Source organism: Molothrus aeneus, chromosome 3 (assembly GCF_037042795.1).
Source record: "Molothrus aeneus isolate 106 chromosome 3, BPBGC_Maene_1.0, whole genome shotgun sequence".
NCBI lineage: Eukaryota > Metazoa > Chordata > Aves > Passeriformes > Icteridae > Molothrus > Molothrus aeneus.
Window position 1 is genome coordinate 5162226 of NC_089648.1, and position 18101 is coordinate 5180326.

Below are 18101 nucleotides of genomic sequence, written 5' to 3' on the forward strand. Positions count from 1 at the left end.
AGGTCTTTTCCAGCTGGAATATTCCCACAATTCCATAAGGACTGAGCAAAGCAAGGGCTTCACACCTCATTCTGCTGGAGGCTGTGGAGAGAAATCCAGAGGCTCCTTCCCACCTCCCGAGGCCTCTTCCCACCTCCGCAGCGTTGGGATTTGGCAGAAAGGAGGGGAAATCCTGCTTCCCATCTTCCTGGTGGCCAATCCCAGAGAGCCCCACCCTCCAAAGGGATCTGACCTCCTTTCCCAGCTGGAATCCCGAGGGAGCTGGGGTCTGCTCCGAGGTGGGAAGGAGTTGGGCTCTGCTTCCCATATCCTGGCTCCCCAGCCCCTGTGTTTCCCTGGCTGCCTTTCCAAGGCTTCAAGGAGCCAGTAATCCTGAGGGATTGGAGCTGGAGGTGCAGGAGCTGCAGCTCCCAGAGCATTCCAGCCATGACGCGAGCATGGAGGCATTTCCTAGGCCTGGAGAGCCCTTGGGAGTCTGGCCTGGGGGTGGATCCGTGTCCTCCAAGGGCTGGAATCCTGGCTCTCCAGCTCTGGAGTGGTTTAAGTGGAATTCTTGGTCGGAGTTGCAAAAGAGCGGAGCCTCCCTGGGTGTTCTGGCAGGTGAGGGGATGGATTAAAGCTCTGCTTTAACATTGGAGCGCCAATGTTTCCCTGGATTTTAGGAATTCTGCTTTGGATTTGCTCCCAATTCAAGGCCTGATCCTTGAATTCCACCCAACCCAGGATATTCCAGCCTGAGGTTCCTGGGGGGATGCTGCAGCTCCAGGGATGGCTCGGAACTTGTCCAGACACATCCCAGTCGAGCAGGGAGCCGGTGGGGGGAGAATTCCAGGTTTCCTGGCTCCTTCCTTCGGTGACCTTGGGAGCTTTATCTCCATGAGTCACCAAGGCAAATCCTGGACATTGAAGGGAGTTTCCTCTTGGATCTGAAAATACGGGAGCCAGCCCCACATTCCTTTGTGGTTTTGGGGTGTGCCAGGATCAGGAGGGATCCAGAGGCAGAATTGCCTGGGAAAAAGTGGCCTCAAAACTCTTCCCAGAGGCTGCAACCCCTGGATAATTTTCCAAGAGTTCCGCCCCAGGCATTCCAGAGGGAACAGTGTCAATCCGTGGCCCACTGAGTTTTCCTATCCAGCTTCCAGAGGCAGCAACAGGGTGGCCAAAAAATTGAGGAATTGTTTAATTCCTCCTTAAATTTTGGGACTTGTGATTTCCACCTGCACTTGGAGTTGGGATGGAAATTCTCCAGCTGGGAATATGGGAGAAATCCAGCTGGATTTCCATCCCTGGGTGCTATAAATGGGGGGATCCAGCTGGATTTCTATCACTGGATGCCATAAATGTGGGAACGGGGCCTTGGGAAGTCCCTGGCACAGCTCCACCTCCATCCCTGTCCTGGCAGCTCCATGGAGGAGCTGTCAGGATTTGATGGAGTCAAGGAAAAGTTCAGGAACCTTGGAGTTTGACTGTGCCTCGGGGCTCAGGGAGCACAAATCACATTCCCAACAGCTTTATGGGAATCCTTCTGTCCTCCGGGGGGGGGGCTTCTGCTCCAAAATGATTTTATGGGAGAATTCCAAGGAAGTAGAGCTGTGTTCAGTGCCCAGGGAGAGTTTTCCCTCTCTGTGTCCCCCTTCTCATAGCCTCTGGAAAAACAGGGCCTTCCTCCAGAGAGGATTCTGCTCCAAGCTGGTGGAAAACTGATTTTGTTGGAGAATTCCAAGGAAATTGAGCCACTGTTGGTGCCCAGGGAGAGCTTCCCCCTTTTCCTTCTCCCTCTTTCCCACAACCCCTGGAAAAACAAGGCCTTCCTGTGTGGAGATTTTGATCCAAAATGATTTTAAGGGAGATTCCAAGGATGTGGAGCCATTTTGGAGCTTTCCCTCCCTGTGCCCTTGGAACAACCAGGCCCTGGGAAAACAGTGGGGAGGCAGAAATTTGGGAAGGGACAGTGAAGCAGGAGAGGAGTTGGAGCAGCTGCATTCCTGTCCCAGCGCCCCACAATTCCCAGGAATCCCAAAGCTCAGCGGGATATCCCGAAGGATTTTTACCCCAAAAGAAGAACGAGGTTGGAGCAGAGGGTTGGATGCGCTGCAGGAAAAACTCCTGGAAGGGCCCAGGGGTGCACGGAGCACCCCAGGAAGCGAATCCCAAGGGAAAGGCCAGCTCCAGGCAGGAGGCTGCTCCTCGGTACCTGGCTCCAGGCGCCGCTGGCAAATCTGGGATATCAAAGGCCTGTCAGGCTGGGGAACGGGACAAAGGCCGGCGCATTAATGATTAACTCCGCTAAAAGCTGCGGCTTTTTCATTCCCAAGGCGCCGGGAAGCTCCAGGCCCATGTGACAATCCCGGGCATTTTGTGGCAGATTGGGAAAAGCTCGTGAGCAAACACAGGTGCTCCGGAGTCAGGGACAACCACAAACAGCCGCAGCTATTCCAGCCGAAATTAACTCCTGTGTTTGCCTCCCGTTTTTCCTGCCGGGAGATTTTCCCTGCTTTCTTTTTTTTTTTTTTTTTCATTTGAGGCTTTCAGGGAGAGAGAAGAAAAGGAGTGGAAAAAAAAAAAAAAAGGGAAAACTCCCCCAAAGGCTCCTCACGTGGAAAAAGCTGAGGGAAGTTATTAAACAGGGAAATAAAACGCACTCCTGGTTTTTTTAGGGAATTTATTGGGGAATCCCAAGCAAACGCGTGCGTGGGATGTTGTGGGATAACCCTGGAGCAGCGGGAGGGGAGGGAAAAGGGGAATTTGGGGATGTCTCCCCACGGAATCCGGGTGTGACCTCGCTGTGGCTCAGCCCGAAGGTCCCTCTAGTGGTTTCCTTTGCTTCCATGAGGAATTGCCGGGGTTTTATTCCCCCTTCCAAGATTTATCCCGGCTCCCAACCACTGTAGGGAGCAAACAGCAGAAAATGGGGATCGAGTCCCAGAAAAGAACTTTGAGATGGCAGAAGGGGTGCAAAATTCCCGGGAGCAGCCTTGGGAATGAACAGCAGCGCTGGGATGGGGAATGGGAATGCTGCCTCTTTTCCCGGCGGGAAGGAGGAGGGGAGCAGCGTCCCGCTTTTCCAAGGGAGGGATTTGCAGCCTTGCCGCGCCAGGTGATCCAGGCTGGAACAATTCTGTGGATTTTGCTGCAGGAAGGGCTTGGCTCCCGCAGGTTTATCCCCGTGGAATAAATATCCCTGTGGATTTGCACCTCAAAAATTGGGATAACTCCCACAGAGAGAGGAGGATTCCAGTCTGCACCATCCAAGGGGTTTTTTTGGGATGGGGCTTGTCTTTGGTGCAAATAGGGTGTGGTTTTGGGATAAGGGATGGAGGGATGGGATACAGGGAATGGCTTCCCACTGCCAGGGATAGATGGGACATTGGGAATTAATTTCTCGCTGTGAGGACGGGGATGTCCTGGCACAGTTTTCCCAGAAAAGCTGTGGCTGTCCCATCCCTGGAAATGTTCAAATCCAGGTTGGATGGGGCTTGGAACAGCCTGGGATAGCTGAAGGGGAATGATCCACAAGCTCCCTTGTATCCCAGTCCATGATGAAATTCCATGATCCATTGCCTCGGTGAGTTCAGCACAAAGTGGATTTTAGGAGAAATCACTCTGATCCAGCTGCTGGATCATGTGGAAAATCCAGGAAAAACAACCAACCTGCCCTGGTGAATGGAGCAGGAGGAGAGTTGGGACAGAGAGCAGAATTCCACAAGGAGAACTGGGAAGCAGCATCCAGACCTTATCCCAAGGACAACGGCTGCAGATGGGGACATTAAAAGGGGACATTAAATTCCATGTGTTCCGTGGGATTATCCTGGAAGCGATCCCGATTTATTTTGCCAAATTGAGCTCCAGCCAATTCCTCTCCCAGGCGATGGTGGATAAATATCATTAAATTGGGAAAGATGGAAGCCAGTGATGCCCTTGGATCAGTGGGAACAAACACTCGGGAAGGGAAGGACAAAACCAGGAAATTGGGATGCAAATCATCCAAATGAGGCAGATCAAACAGGAGGGGAAATGGGATGGAGGCTGGGAAAAATGGGAAAACTGTCGGGATGTCTTTGGAACTTTGTTTTCCAGTGAAAAAATGAAAAAAATGTGTGTGTGTGTGGGGGGAAATTACGAAAATGGGTTGGGAAAAGTTCTGGAGGGATTTCTTGGAGAGGGAAATATTGCTCAGTTTGGAAATGTTGTTTCCATTGGATCTTGGCATTTTAGGGATTGCAGTTTTTGGGATTGAGGCCAGAATTCCTGGGAATGATGAATCTAAATCTCACAATGAGGGGAGTGGAAATCCCAAGCACTTCCGATCATCCAATGGGGATTACCAACCTGGAACATCCCCCTGTTTCTGCTTTTGGAAAAGCCAAATCCCTGGATTGATCCATAGCAGGTGGAATTTAACCCTTCATTTGCCTCCTTTCCAAATAAAAGATTTTTGTCTCCCATTTTTTTCCCTAGTGTGGAATTTTTTCCTATATGAATTCCCAGAATAGGTTGGGTGGGAAGGGACCTTAAGGACGATCCCATTCCCACTCCCTGCCATGGATAGGGACAACTTCCACTGTTCCCAAGCCCCATCCAACCTGACTTTACTCCTTGGCTGAACATTTCTCATTGATCCACTGCTTTTGGTTTCCAGGCAGGGAAAAGATGGAAAACTGGGATCTGGGATATGCTGGGCTGCTCTAGGACAGGGACATCCCTTGGAATTGGGAAAGATGGAGCAGATCCAGCTTTTCCTGCTTGGAAATATCCCCCTCTCCCTTTCTGCATTCCCAGTGATTCCAGACCCTCCAAGACACCAAGGGAGTTTTATCCCAGCATCCATTGGGAAATTCCAGGGGTTTTGGGGGTTTGATCCCATTTCTCCCGTGCGAATAGGGATGACTCCTGGCAAAGCTGGATTCCCAAACCCAGTGTGGAAAAGCAGAGGGTTTGAGCTGTATCCAGGCATATTTTTCCTGAAAAAAAAAAAAAAAGACAGAAAAAAAGGGAAGTGATCCCGTTGGAATCAGGATAAAGATTTCTTAGGGAGAAAGCAAATGAAGGGATGGAAAGAATTCCTTTATTGCCCATATCCTGACTCAGTATGTGATCAGTGACCTGGAATACGCTCAAATCCAGGATAAATTAGAGCTGGATGGAATTCCCGCCCCACACCCCCCCTCTCCTGCCTTTTGGGCAGCAGAGGGAGCAGCCAGTTCCTGGCTTTCTCCTCTTCCTGCTTTTCTGGGAAGTCAACAGGCCTGGAAAGGCTTGGAATTCAGGAACCCATGCTGGTTTAACTGAGGTCACTGGCAGAAAAATGGGATAGGGAATTCCAGATCTGGGGAGGAGTTGCTGTGCCAGGCTCATCCCAAGGTTGATCCTCTCCCTTTTTTCCAAGGTTTTTCCAGGTAAAAGAGACAAAAATATCCCAAATATCTCCCAGAGCCCACAAAGGGGTTTCAAACCAGGACAGATCCAATACCCCCCACCCCATTCCTGATGGATTTGCCCCTTGGAAACTCCCAAAATCCCGCCAGCTGCACCTCTGGAATGGCTCTGAAAAGCCTGGGAATGCAAATCAGCTCCAGGTTCTCTCCTCCTGGGAGTTCATCCATCCCTGGGTCCCTTTTCCCTTTGTCTCCAAATTCCCTTTGTCCACCTAGATTTGCCCCTGGATTGTCCATTGTATTCCAAACCCAAGGGGATCCAAGGAAAGGTCCTTTCAGATAAAAACAAGGAATTAGCACCTCAGGATTTATTGTTGGAGGTGGAATTCCTGCTAGGAGGTGATTTCCAAGGAAATTTGCATTTGGAGATGCCAACATTTGAGCAGCAAATTTTCTTGGAATCAGGAGCTGGGATTTGGAAAAGTTGTGGCGTTTTAATGGGAGAAAAGTTGGAAAAAAACTCCCCAAAAATTTTTAAATCCCAGATTTTATTGGATTCCTGGCAAGGTGGGAAGAAGGAATATTCAGTTGTGTTTTCCCTCTGCCTTCCAGGTTTATCCCTGGCAGTGGGAAGTGATTCCTGCAAATCTCCAGGAAGGGCCATGGATCTTCATTCCCAGGCTCATTTCCATGAAATAAATGTCACCATAAAAAACCGGGATCTCGGGAGAAGGCGGAAAACATATGGAGCTGTGCCAAGGAGGGCTCATTAATGTCCCACTTCCCAGCTGGAGTCCATAAAGGCTCCATTTCCCGGGATAATCAAGATCCAAGGGCATCAGGAAGGCTCCATGGGGGAGCCATAAAGCCTTGGAATTGCACATGGACACTGTGGAATCCCGAGAGTGGGGCAGGGCTCTGCTCATCCCAGGAATGCTTCCCAGAAAACCTGGGAGCAGCCGGTGTTGGAGGCATGGAAAGGGCTCCAGGAGGAAGCACTGAGCTTTTCCCAGTTATCCTTGAAATGCTGGGATGGGTGGCATGGAGATGAGGGTCTGGAATTCCATTGGGAAACAGCTCCTGATGCAGTTTTTCATTCCACCTCTCCCTCCCTGCATTCCCAGGGACTCCAGAGAGTTTTCCTTGGGATCCTCCCTTGGTGGACACCAAGGGAAGTGGATCCTGGCTCCAGCCATATCCAGGGGGAAATTCCAGGGGTTTTGTGGGTTTGATCCCATTTTTTTCTGTGGGACCAGGATGACTCCTGGCAAGGCAGAGGCTTTGGGATGTATCCAAGAGGAGTTTTTCCTAAAAAAAAAGGACAGGAGGGGGGAAAAATGAGGAAGTCCAGCCTGTGAGGTGGGATGCACATGGAATATCAGCCTCATCCCACCCCCTCGCATTCCTACTCTCACCCCCTCGTATTCCCACTTCCAGTCCCTCGTATTCCCACTTCCAGTCCCTCTCCCATCTGCTCTCAGCCTTCCATCCTGGGCCTTTCCATGCTGCCTGTTCCCTTTTTCCCGTATTGTTTGCTTTTCCCACCGCCGGCCCCTCTCCCTTCCCACCCTGGCATTTATTGGATTTCTCCCTCTTTTCTTTTTTCTCCCTTTCCTTCACCCTTTTCCAAGCAGGGGAAAAACTCCCAGGAGTTGCTGGGGCCTGGATGAACTTTTGACCCTCCTGGGTTTGGATTTTGGAAGGAATTTTAGCCGGGGTTGTGTCCCTGCTCCAACACCTGGATCCCAGATTTTCTCCTCCTGGGATACTGGGCTACCAGTTACATCCCAGTGGGAGGAGAACAAGGAATATGCTTGGAGAATCCTGGAAATGAGAATTTTTGGGGGTCTGGGAGTAAAGGAAAAGCAAAATGGAGCCGGTGGGGCTGTTCTGGAATATTGGGAATGCTCCCGATTTTCAGACTTATTTCAAAGCGTCATTCAAAATATCCTGGTTTTTCCAAATCCCACAATTTTTCATCCAGGAACTATTTAAAAAATATTTTTATAATTCCAAGTCCACAAAAATTAATTAAAAATTCCACCCCAATTAACTCCAAATTAACCAAAAAATGTCCCTTTTTAAGTTTTCACAGGGAAAAAATTCCAAAATTCCCAAATCCTTCCAGGCATCAGATTTGACTCCAAAAAATGAGTGGGAGACAGGATTTTAAAGGCACTTGGAGTTTCTGTGGGATCTGAGAATTCTCCCTGGATCCTGGCCAGCTTGGCATGGAAATATCCCTGACAATTGCTTCTTACAGATCCCCAGGAATTCTGTTCCCGGGTATTTAGGCCCAGCTGGAAATATCCAAGTAGAGCCTTGGCTTTTTGGGATGGGTTTCGTGAAGCAAAGAGCGGTTCAGGATCATTCCCAAGGATTTTTGGAGAGAGATTTTGGGAAGAGGAATTGCCAGGAAGTTGTTTCTCCAGAAGAAAATTCAGGAGGTGGCTCTGCGGGATTCTCTGATCCTCCCCCATCCCAGAAAAGGGGGGCAAAGGGGGATTTTTTTTTTTTCCTGGAATAGGAAGAAACATTGGGACATGGTGCTGTTTTCCTGGATTTTCCCAGTCCCAGCTCGCACCTGCCACCATTCCCACCTTCCCAAGGGTGATTTCCCATTGAACAAACAGCTGGATTTAAGCCTGGAGTGGGTTTTTTTGGGGATATCAAACCCCCTGGGTATTCCCACCCCACTGCCATTCCTGCTCTGCCCGAGCCCTTCAGGGAGGCCTTGGAAAAAAGGGGGGAATGAAATTCCATCCATTGAGCCAATCCTGCTCCTCCCAACACCCTCTGGATCCCCATCCTGCTCCATAAAGGACTTTCTATCCACAGCAACCCGGAAGCAGGAATGCTGTCCATGGTTTATGGCAGCTCCCGGGATAGGGAGCAGCTGCCCCCGGCCAGCTTGATTGGAAAAGAGGGAATGAGCCATAAATTAGGGAAAGTGGGAAGGAGAAAAGCAGGACCCTCTGGAACTCTCGTGGCTGTAGGGTCAGAATCAAAGGAAGGCTTGATTTGATCCCATAATTTCCACCGGCTCCTGGTTTTTTATGGGAGCAAGGACAAGGCCGGGCGAATTCCAGTGGCCATAATTCCCGGAGAAATACTGTACTTACATCAGGAAAAAGCTGGATAAGCTCCCGAGGTGCTCCGGGTCGTCCTGCTCTTGGAAAACGGGGATTTGGGAGTCTGGGGGACGTCAGGTGCCTGTGGTTTTGTGGGAACAGGGAATTAAGGTGTGTTTCCCATTGGTTCCAGGTGGGATGGGAATTCCAAAGCCACAATCCCAGGGATGCCAGGGAGACCCTGCCGGCTCTTTGTATGTTCCTAAAGGGAATGAGTGCCCAAAGCTGGGAAGGAGTGAGGGGTTGGAAAATTCTCATGATCTCAGATTCCCAAAGGCAACATTGGCCACACTTCTCCCTAGAACTCCAAACAAAATTCCAATGGATGCGCATTAAAGGGACGGTGGCACTGATGGAGATTCCTGGGATTTGTGGTGCTGGTGGACATTCCCAGTGTTGGGAATGATGTTTTAGGAATAATTCTCTTCCTCCCACCTTGATCCATGTATCCATGGGGACACAGGATGGAGTTATCCCAGAATCCCATATCATCCTGCTCCCAACATTTATGCGATACCTCAGCTTGGGATGTGGTTTTCCATGGTTTAGAGGCTGGGTTCCCCCACATCCAGAGGGAGATCCGACCTCTCCTTCCCCTCATCTCCCCCAGGCACCCGGAATTCATTCCTTAAGGGAGATGATCCTGGGAAATCTCCCTTTATATTGGATAATGAGCCTGGCATTTTGGGAATGGGAAGAACAGTGCTGCTGTGGAAATGCCAGGGAAACATCGGGAAAAGCCCCATCCCTAAGGAACATCCTAATTGTCCTTGCTCCCAAGCAGTCGATAGCATCCAGCAGGCTGATCCCGAGTTTCTGGGAGCTCTTGGAATGCGCTGTTTTCCCCGGGATCAAGGAATTAAGGTTGGGGTTATTTGTATTGATTCCAGAGCCTCCGGCTCTGTCAGTCACGCTTGGATTTGTGGAGCACAAATTCCTCCTTTAAATGTCACCGTGCCTCATTCCTGCTTCCATCAATAATTCCGGAGCCGGGATTTGTTTATTAACCCCCAGAGTTCCCTTCCCGCCTTGCTCCTCCTTCTCACACACACACACACAAAATAAAAAAGGGGAAATTGGAGTTCATTGCAGGAGGGAAAAACCCTCTGGTAAAATTTCTGGGCCCTCTAGCGGTTCATGGGAATTTGGGATGGAATTTTGGGACGCAGTTTCCTCACGGCAATGTTTGGATGGAATTTTGGGATGCGGTTTCCTCTCGGCAATGCTTGGGTAATGGGAATTTGGGCTGGAATTTTGGGATGCAGATTCCTCCTGGCAGTATTTTGTTAAATGGGAATTTGGGCTGGAATTTTGGGATGCAGCTTCCTCTCGGCAATGCTTGGGTAATGGGAATTTGGGATGGAATTTTGGGATGCAGATTCCTCCTGGCAGTATTTTGTTAAATGGGAATTTGGGCTGGAATTTTGGGCTGCCGTTTCCTCCTGGTAGTACTTGGACAATGGGAATGCAGAGGAAGATTCCTGAAGCTGAGACAGCTTCATCGGGAGCCTGCTGCGCCCGGGGATTCCCTGGAAAAGCGGAAGCAGTGGGGCTGCTACGTCACGCTGGGGCTGCCTCCCAAGATTCGGGATAAGGGCAGTATTTATGGAAGTTCTTTGGGATCCCTGGGCAAACAGCAAACATTCCCTGAGTCCTGGGCGGGCGCTTCCTTAAGCTCTGGCTCTATTTGGCCACGGGCCGTTTGTAAACTTGCTGATGATATCAGGGAGCCATTTTCCAAACAAAGTCCCGCTCCCGCCACCTCGAAATTCGGGAATATTGACACTGCGCCGGGCGCACGCTCCACAAACATTCCCGCCAAGGCCGCGGCCAAATCCAGCGGCGTTGTTTGGAAAACCTTTCCCACTCATCAGCCTCTCCTCACACGCTGGCACTGTTCAATTACCATCACTTCCAGAGCCTTAGGAAAACACCCCGTGTCCATGTAAATAGAGAGATCCGAAAACTCCCCGGAATGTTGGCTTTTCCAGACTGGAGGTGATGTTTTCCTTCGCTCCAATTTGTTCGGGAAACTAATCAGGCTGGGATAAAGCCGTCGGCAAATATGGCAGAGATTGACAGGCACATGTCAGAGTTTACACAGTCTGGCCAAGTGTACAGATCCTGCGGGATCGTGCGCCGGGAATGCTGCGCCGGGCACCAGGAGCCTCCGGAGTGGCTGACATGGCCTGGAATGCAAAAGCTTCCCAGGGAGGGGGGGGAAAGCTGAGGATGAGGCTGCTCTGCTGCATCCTGGATTTTACTGAGGGGCTGGAATAGGCCTGGACTGGGGTGTTCCAGGTCTGGGATGTGCCAGCGCTGGGATGCTCCTGGTTTGGAATGCTCCAGTGCTGGCATTCCCGCCCCAGTCTGGAATGCAGAGGCTTCCCAGGGACTGAGGGGAGAGCTCTGAGAATGAGGATGCTCTGCTGCTTCCCTGATTTCACTGAGGCATCAGGGACTGGCATGCTCCTGGATTCGGATGGTCCAGCCCTGGAATGTTCCTGGACTTGGATGCTCCTGCCCTGGGATTCTCATCACAGCCTGGAATGTGGCGGCTTCCCAGGAAGGATGGAGGACGTGGAGTTATTCCAGCGCAAACAGCAGGGATTGGCCTGGGATAGGGATGTTGTGCTGTTGAGATTCCACTGAGGGATCAGGGGCTTAGATGCTCCCAGACTGGGATGTTCCAGTCCTGGGATGCTCCTGGATTTGGATGCTCCAGCCCTGGAGTGCTCACCACAGCCTGGAATGCAGAGGCTTCCCCAGGGAGTGGAGTGAAAGAGGAATTATTCCAGTTATTCCATTTTTGGCTAAGTCCAGATGGGATGGGGATGCTCGGCTGCATCCCTGGCTCTCCCAAAGGATCAGGGACACAGCACTGGGCTGCTCCCACTGGGAAGCTCAATCCCCGGGATGCTCCTGCAGCAGCTCCAGCAACCGCCTGAACTTCCCCTCTGCATCCCAGTCAGAGTCACTTCCTTTTCCAGGAGGGAAATGAAGCTCTTTTCTCCCAGGATTTGCCCCTGTGGGAGCGGACAAGGAGCTGCTCCAGGAACACCTCCAGGACAAGGGCATGGCAGGAAAAAACACAGGAAAAGCTTTGAGACAAAGCTCAGGAAAAGGCTTTGCCACAAAATTCGTTGTCCTGCTGTAGCAAGGTCCAAAGGCTGGATTCCCTTGGGTTTTCCATTGCTCAATCCCACTTTTGTTGACTCCCACTCCAGAGTTGGAGCCGGCCCTGCTGGCACCTGGATCCCAAAATCCTGACTTCAGGAGGAGCAAATAAATCCCTGACGTTTCACTCCATCTTATCCAGAAAGAAAGGATTTAATGGACTTCCCGGCCTCCCCTCAACCAAGGGAAGTATCCCAGAGCCTGGATGTTTGCCTGGAGGGCATGGAGAAGGAGCCAAATTGGAATGTGTGCTGGGGGCAGCTGGAAAAAGCCCCGGGCTGGGAGCCCACAGCTCAAATCCTCATTTTTCAGCCTTTCAGGATCTTGGGATTGGAGCCGCTGCTGTGATGCCCATTCCAAACCTCAGGACATGGGATTTGTGGCTGCTGTGGGAATTCCTGATGGAAAAGTGAGGATTTCTTGAAGCATAGGGTGGAAATGCCATCCCCAGCCCAGGGATGTGGAGCTCCTCTCCTGCACTTTTCCCAGGTGTATTTTTTGGAATACCATTGCTCCAGGGTGCTGAGCTGGAAGTTTAGTATCCTGGCTGATCCTAAAAGCCGTGGATGGGTTTTCCCATCCGGCTCTGCCTCTGGATTTCCAACATAAAATTTTTTGTGATAGACACAGAGAGATAAGGAGATGCTAAAGGAAAATTCCTGCCTTTCCCTATCCTGCTGCTCCCATAGGCTGCTCCAACCTTTCCAAAGGGGCAAAGCAGCCTCTGGAAGGACTTTTAAGGGAATGAATGGATAAATCCAGGAACTGCAGGTCCATATGTGCCAGTGGTTGTGGATGGAGACTTATTTGGAATCTCATTGGGAATCAGGGTGACACCTTTGGGGATGGTGGGGATCCAGCGGGAATGGGGGAGTCCTGCAAGGGATAGAGGGATCCTGGTGGGAATGGTGGGGTCCTGGAAGGGATAGAGGGGTGCTGGTGGGAATAGTGGGGTCCTGGAAGGGATAGAGCGATCCTGGTGGGAATGGTGGGGTCCTGGAAAGGATAGAGGAGTGCTGGTGGGAATGATGGGGTCCTGGAAGGGATGGTGAGGGTCTGGCAGGGACAACAGGGTCTCAGCAGGGATGGGAATGTTCCAGTGGGAATAGAGGGATCCAGGCAGAGAAACTGGGATCCCAGAAGCGGTGACAGAAATCCCAGCCAGAGCTGGAGGCTGCAGCCAAGGGCACCTTGTCCAAGGGGAAAAGCAGCCTCTGGATAAATCCAGCGGGTCGGGGCTTTCAGGAGCCTTGTTCGGGATCACGGCGGCATCAATCACTGTCGGCTGCTCCCGGCTGGAGCGGCGGGAGCGGCGCTTTGTCCGGGCCCCGCTCCCGCCGGGATTCAATTAGTCATGGTCAGGGGGTGCCATTCTTGTCCCGCCATTCCCGATTGTTCCCAAAGCAAACAGCGCCGGGATGGGCTCTGTGATCCTGCCGTGCCCTCGGCCGGGACACAAAGGGAAGCGCTCCCCGCCCGCCCTTTGGAGCTTGTTTGCCAACTCCGCGCTGGGATGCAAAAATCCCGGGATTTTTCACCCCCGTGCAGCGCCCGCAATTTTTTATTTCAAACCTAATAATCGATGCCTGGAATGCCGCAAACCCGTGTCCGCTTGGAATATAATAATGATGGACAGCCCGGCAATTAGCCGGGAACAACCGCGCTGCCACCGCCGCGGTGTCATTTGCATCCCTGGAAAACTGTCACTCCCGGCTGGAATAGCCTCGGGAGCCATCTGGCCACCGGGCAAGCCGCTCCTCCGAGGGCCGGGGAGCGATTTCCTCCTGCCGGGGAGCTTTCCCGGGAATGCTGCTGGGCCCGCTAATTGCCTGGCACCTCCCCGTCTGTGCCCCCCGCGCCGCTGTCGCCTCGCTGATGGTGGCAGCGCCACCCAGGCCGCTCCGCCCGGGAGCAGCTTCCGAGGGGTTGTAACCCCGGCGGAGCAGCGCCTCGCCATTCCCAGCGATCCCGCGGGGCTGGAAACACGGGATCAATGGAGCAGTTGGGGTGCGAAGCCTGGGTCTAAGTAAGAGCTAAACCCTGGTCTAAAGCAGTCAGGAGTGAAGTCTTTCCTTAGGGTTTGGGCTGTGATCTCTCAGGAATCTTTTTAGCCTGGTTTTTCCAACCTTGAGGCTTGGCTTGCTGGGGGGATAAATGGATTTCCAGGCTTGGAAAACACAGCCTTTCCCGTACAACAGGAATGCAGAAGGTTTTGGTGGGCCTGAGGTGTTTAATCGAATCCCATGCTCTTCCTTAATCATGGAATGGTCTGGCTTGGGAGATCAATCATCCCCCCCCCACCTTCCATTAATCCAGGCTGCTCCAAGCCCTGTCCAACCTGGAACAATTCCAGGGATGGGACAGCCACAGCTTCTCATGGAAAAATGTGCCACCCACTCAAGGAAGGATTTCTCCCCAATACCCCATCTAATTTTCCCTTTTTTCTGTTTGAACCATTGCTCCTTATCCTATCATTCCAATTCCTGATGAAGGATCCCTTTCTGATCCTGGAGATCATGGAAATTGTGGTGCAAGGGAGGAAAATTCCTTAGGGCAGGATGAGGATGGAGAGGAGCTGCCTCCTATGTGGAGAGAGGGAAGAGGTTGTGATGAACTTGGAATCCCAGGATTTTATAAGCTGAAAAAAAACCTCCAAGACACTTGGATCCACCCCTGCTAACCGCAGAATTCCTGAAGGAAAATCACCACCGGACACTGCAACAAAAGGAAAAAATGGGAGCCATCCCCACCATCCTATTGATATTCCTGCCTTGCCCCGCTCCTCTTCCAAACCCAAAAAGAGGGAGCAGTGGCAGCGATCCCGAAATGCCAGATGCTCCCGGGGTGTCACTCAGAGATGTCCTTTTCCATAGTGGGATTCTCCCGGCCCCTTGACAGCTTGATTTAGGGCCGCCCTCGCCTGGGGGGTTGACATGACAACTGTGGGATGTGTCGTAAATATCCCAGGAGAGGCCTGGAATTGTGGGGTGGGATTGTGCGGGGGGCATTGTCCGGCATGCGGTTGAGCCGGCGGCGGCGGTTTTGTTTGGGAAAGAAAGCGGGAAGGGTGAAAGGGAAGGGGAATAATAATGGGAAAAAAAAGAGGGAGCTCCATTGGGAGTCGATTTGGGCTTTGGTTGTGGGGCTTGTTGGACCACACGGCATCTCCCAGTGATCCCGAATCCCATTGATAGCAATTAGGCTGGAGAGGGACTTTTGACAAGGGCAGGGAGTGATGGGATAAGCGGGACTGGCTTCCCACTGCCACAGGGATGTTGGGGAGGGATCCTTCCCTGGCAGGCTGGGCAGGCACTGAGTTTTCCCAGAAAAGCTGTGGCTGCCACATCCCTGGAAGTTTTAAAATCCAGGTTGGAGCAACCTGAGATAGTGGGAGGTATCTCTTGGAATGAAACTTAGATTCTGAGTTCAATTTCAACCCAAACCATTCCAGGATATTTTAATACCCAGTTTTCCAAAGAGATGGTGTTTTGAGCATTAAATTTTACTGGAACAGCAGAATTCCACGATTCCCTGGACTTCACCATTCTGGGGCAAAACAGAGCAACCCATGCTTGAAAAACACCTCAGCCCTGACACAATTCCAAGGCCTTTTCCCAGCTGGAATTTATAAAGCAGCACACACAGGTTGATTTTGGTTTCAAATTGAAATGAGACATTCCTGAAACAAAGGAAAACTTTCCTCTCCTCTCCCTCTTTTATTCCTGCTTTTATACCCAGCAAGACAAATGACAGGGAAAAGCTCCTTCCCACTTTTTTCCTTTTCTTTTTTTTTTTTTTCCCTTTTGTAATTTGGAAAAAAAGAGCCCGACTTGAAAGGAAGATGAGCCCGAGCAGCAAGGGAACAAAACCCGTCAGCGGCTCCGTGGCCGGGGATTTCCAAATCCTGGAATGCGCCAGGGTTGCGAGGGAACAACCTCTGTCATTCCCAAAGCTTCCCGAGGTGGAGGAGCTGAGGAAAAGGGGCGAAAATGGGGAATGGTGGCAAGTTAAATATGTAATATTAAAGGGAAAAAGGAGCTTCAGTCATTCCCAGGAAGGCTGGACTGCCTTGATCCCGGGAGGGGAGTGGATTTCCCATCCCAAGGAAGAGCTTGGGTAGGGCTTGGAGCAACCTGGGATAGCAGGAACTGCTCCAGGATGTGGTGGGGAAAACCTGGGTGAGCTTTGGAGTCACCTCAGCACTGGGCTAGGTGCTGGATCCAGGAGAAATCCCTTTCAGGACCTTAGGGATTATTCAAGGCACATCCACGGCCTGGAACGGGATCAGGAATCATAAATGCCCCCCCAGGCCTTCCATCCCTTCCTGGGTCATCCTGACAAGTTTTGGTTGGGGTGTGTTGGGTGTTTGTTCTTGTGAACAAGTGGGATAATGGGAAGGTTTCCAGGAGGAGATGGAGCTCTGGGATTAATGGATATGGCGTTTCCATTCTCCCTTCAATATTAGTCCAGACTGAGGTGTACTTTGTGGAGGAAGCCACAGAAAATGGGAATCCCTTCCCAAAAATCTGGCTGGACCTGCCACCAGGTTGAGAGGAGAAGGGGATGGGATCATAGGGAATGCCCAGGACAATCCTTGTCATTCCCACCTCCATCATAGTCTCCCTGATGCCATGAATCCATTCACTATGGGAATGCTAGGATGGCTGGGATGGCTCTGGGACTGTGTCACCTCTGCTCCCAGGAATCTCAGCCCTCCTCCTGGGAAGTTCAGCCCTTCTCCTGGGAATCTCATCCCTGCTGCAGCCCCTCCTGTGGCACTGGAAGCTCCAGGCAGTGGAGCTCCAAGTGCTCCAAGAGCAATTCAGGAATTTCGGGACCCCCAAGGTAAATAAAGGACCCTTTATTTTTATTTTTTTTTTGGGGGGGGGGCTGGGGGGGGAGAATCCAGACTCACCAAACCAGTCCGGGGTTTTTTCCCTTTGAGGTTTGACTCCAGGGATTTAATCCCTGGGTGGGGGGAAAAAAGAGGATGAGGCAGGAGAGAAAAGGAGGATGACACAGGATGGGAAAAGGTGCCTTGAATTGTCACCTGTGGGTCAGTCTGGAGGAGTCTTATCCCCGCTTTTCCCTGGATAAACACCTCCTTTCCCTCTCCGCTCCAATCCATGGATCCAAGATTTAGCTGCAATTTGGGATTTGGGGCTCTGGCTCCCAAATTATCCCGGAGAAGCACCCCCAAAAATCCAACTGCAACAACACCGGGAAGCTCCAAGCTAAACCCAAATCCCCCCAAAATTCATCCCGCTGGATCCTTCCTGCTTCACGCTGGCTGGAGCAACAAATCATTGGGATATTCCCAGAATGTCCAAAGGTTTGGGATACAGGTGGCAACATCTGCAGCTGCCCCGGGCAGGCGGGGAGAGGCCGCTGTGAATTATTTAACAGCGGTGCCATGACCTCCATTAACAATGGGAGATGCTTCCCGACCTGCGGGAAGCGCCCTGGGAAGCAGCTGGATCCAAATCAATCTACCGGGAGCCGGCCTTGAATTTATTATTGGAAGCGGGCTGGGAAGCAGCGAGAGACGCCGGGATTTTTCCCCGGGAATTGGTGGCTAAGCGAGGCTTGAAATCAGCTCGGAAATCACTGATTTTTCCGCGGTCTTTTTGTTTTGGTTTTTTAAAAATTTTTTCCCCTCTCCAGCACTCCAAGGCTTTTCCAAGCGAAACTTCCTAATCCCCCGAAGTCGCCACTAGACTTCTTGCCTCCATGGCAACCCCAAAGCATTCATGCAAGTGATTGGCCTCCAATGAATTTTAGATAAGGCGGGCTGGCAGGGAATTGATGGGATTTTAATGCAGAAGGAAGCGCGGGGAGGGAGGGGCGGCGGGTTCATATTTGAATAAAGCAAACACGGCGCACAAAGGGCTGACAGCTGTAAATGACATTGTCAGCACCGAAATTATCAGCCAGTTTACAATCTGTTTGCTCGCCGTGAACAAACACCATGTGTGTGGCATCCCGGCGCTCCAAGGAATGGCAGGAATACTTCCCGCCCTCGCGCCGCCGGAGCTGGGGCTCCAAGGGAGCCGCTGCAAAAGGAAAATTGGCTTTTCCCCCCGCTCTTCTCCGTCTTTTTTTTTTTTTTGCCTTTGAAATAATTCATTTTCGGGTTTGTTTTCCTCTCCTTTTTGCTCTGGTTTTTGCAGGGTTTTTTTTGCAGCATTCCTGGCTCCACCATTCCTGGCTCCAAACCTCTCGTTTCCCAGGAAAGCTGCATCCCAACACCTCTGCGGTTCTTTTCCCCCTTCCATTCTTTGCTCAGCAGATCCCGGCCTTGATCCCCAGGAAGGTCAGCTCTGCTCCCGGGAATCTCAGCTTTGCTCCCGGGAAACCCTATACTGCCGAGAATCTGAGCTCTGCTCCCGGGAATCTCAGTCCTGCTCCCGGGAAGCCC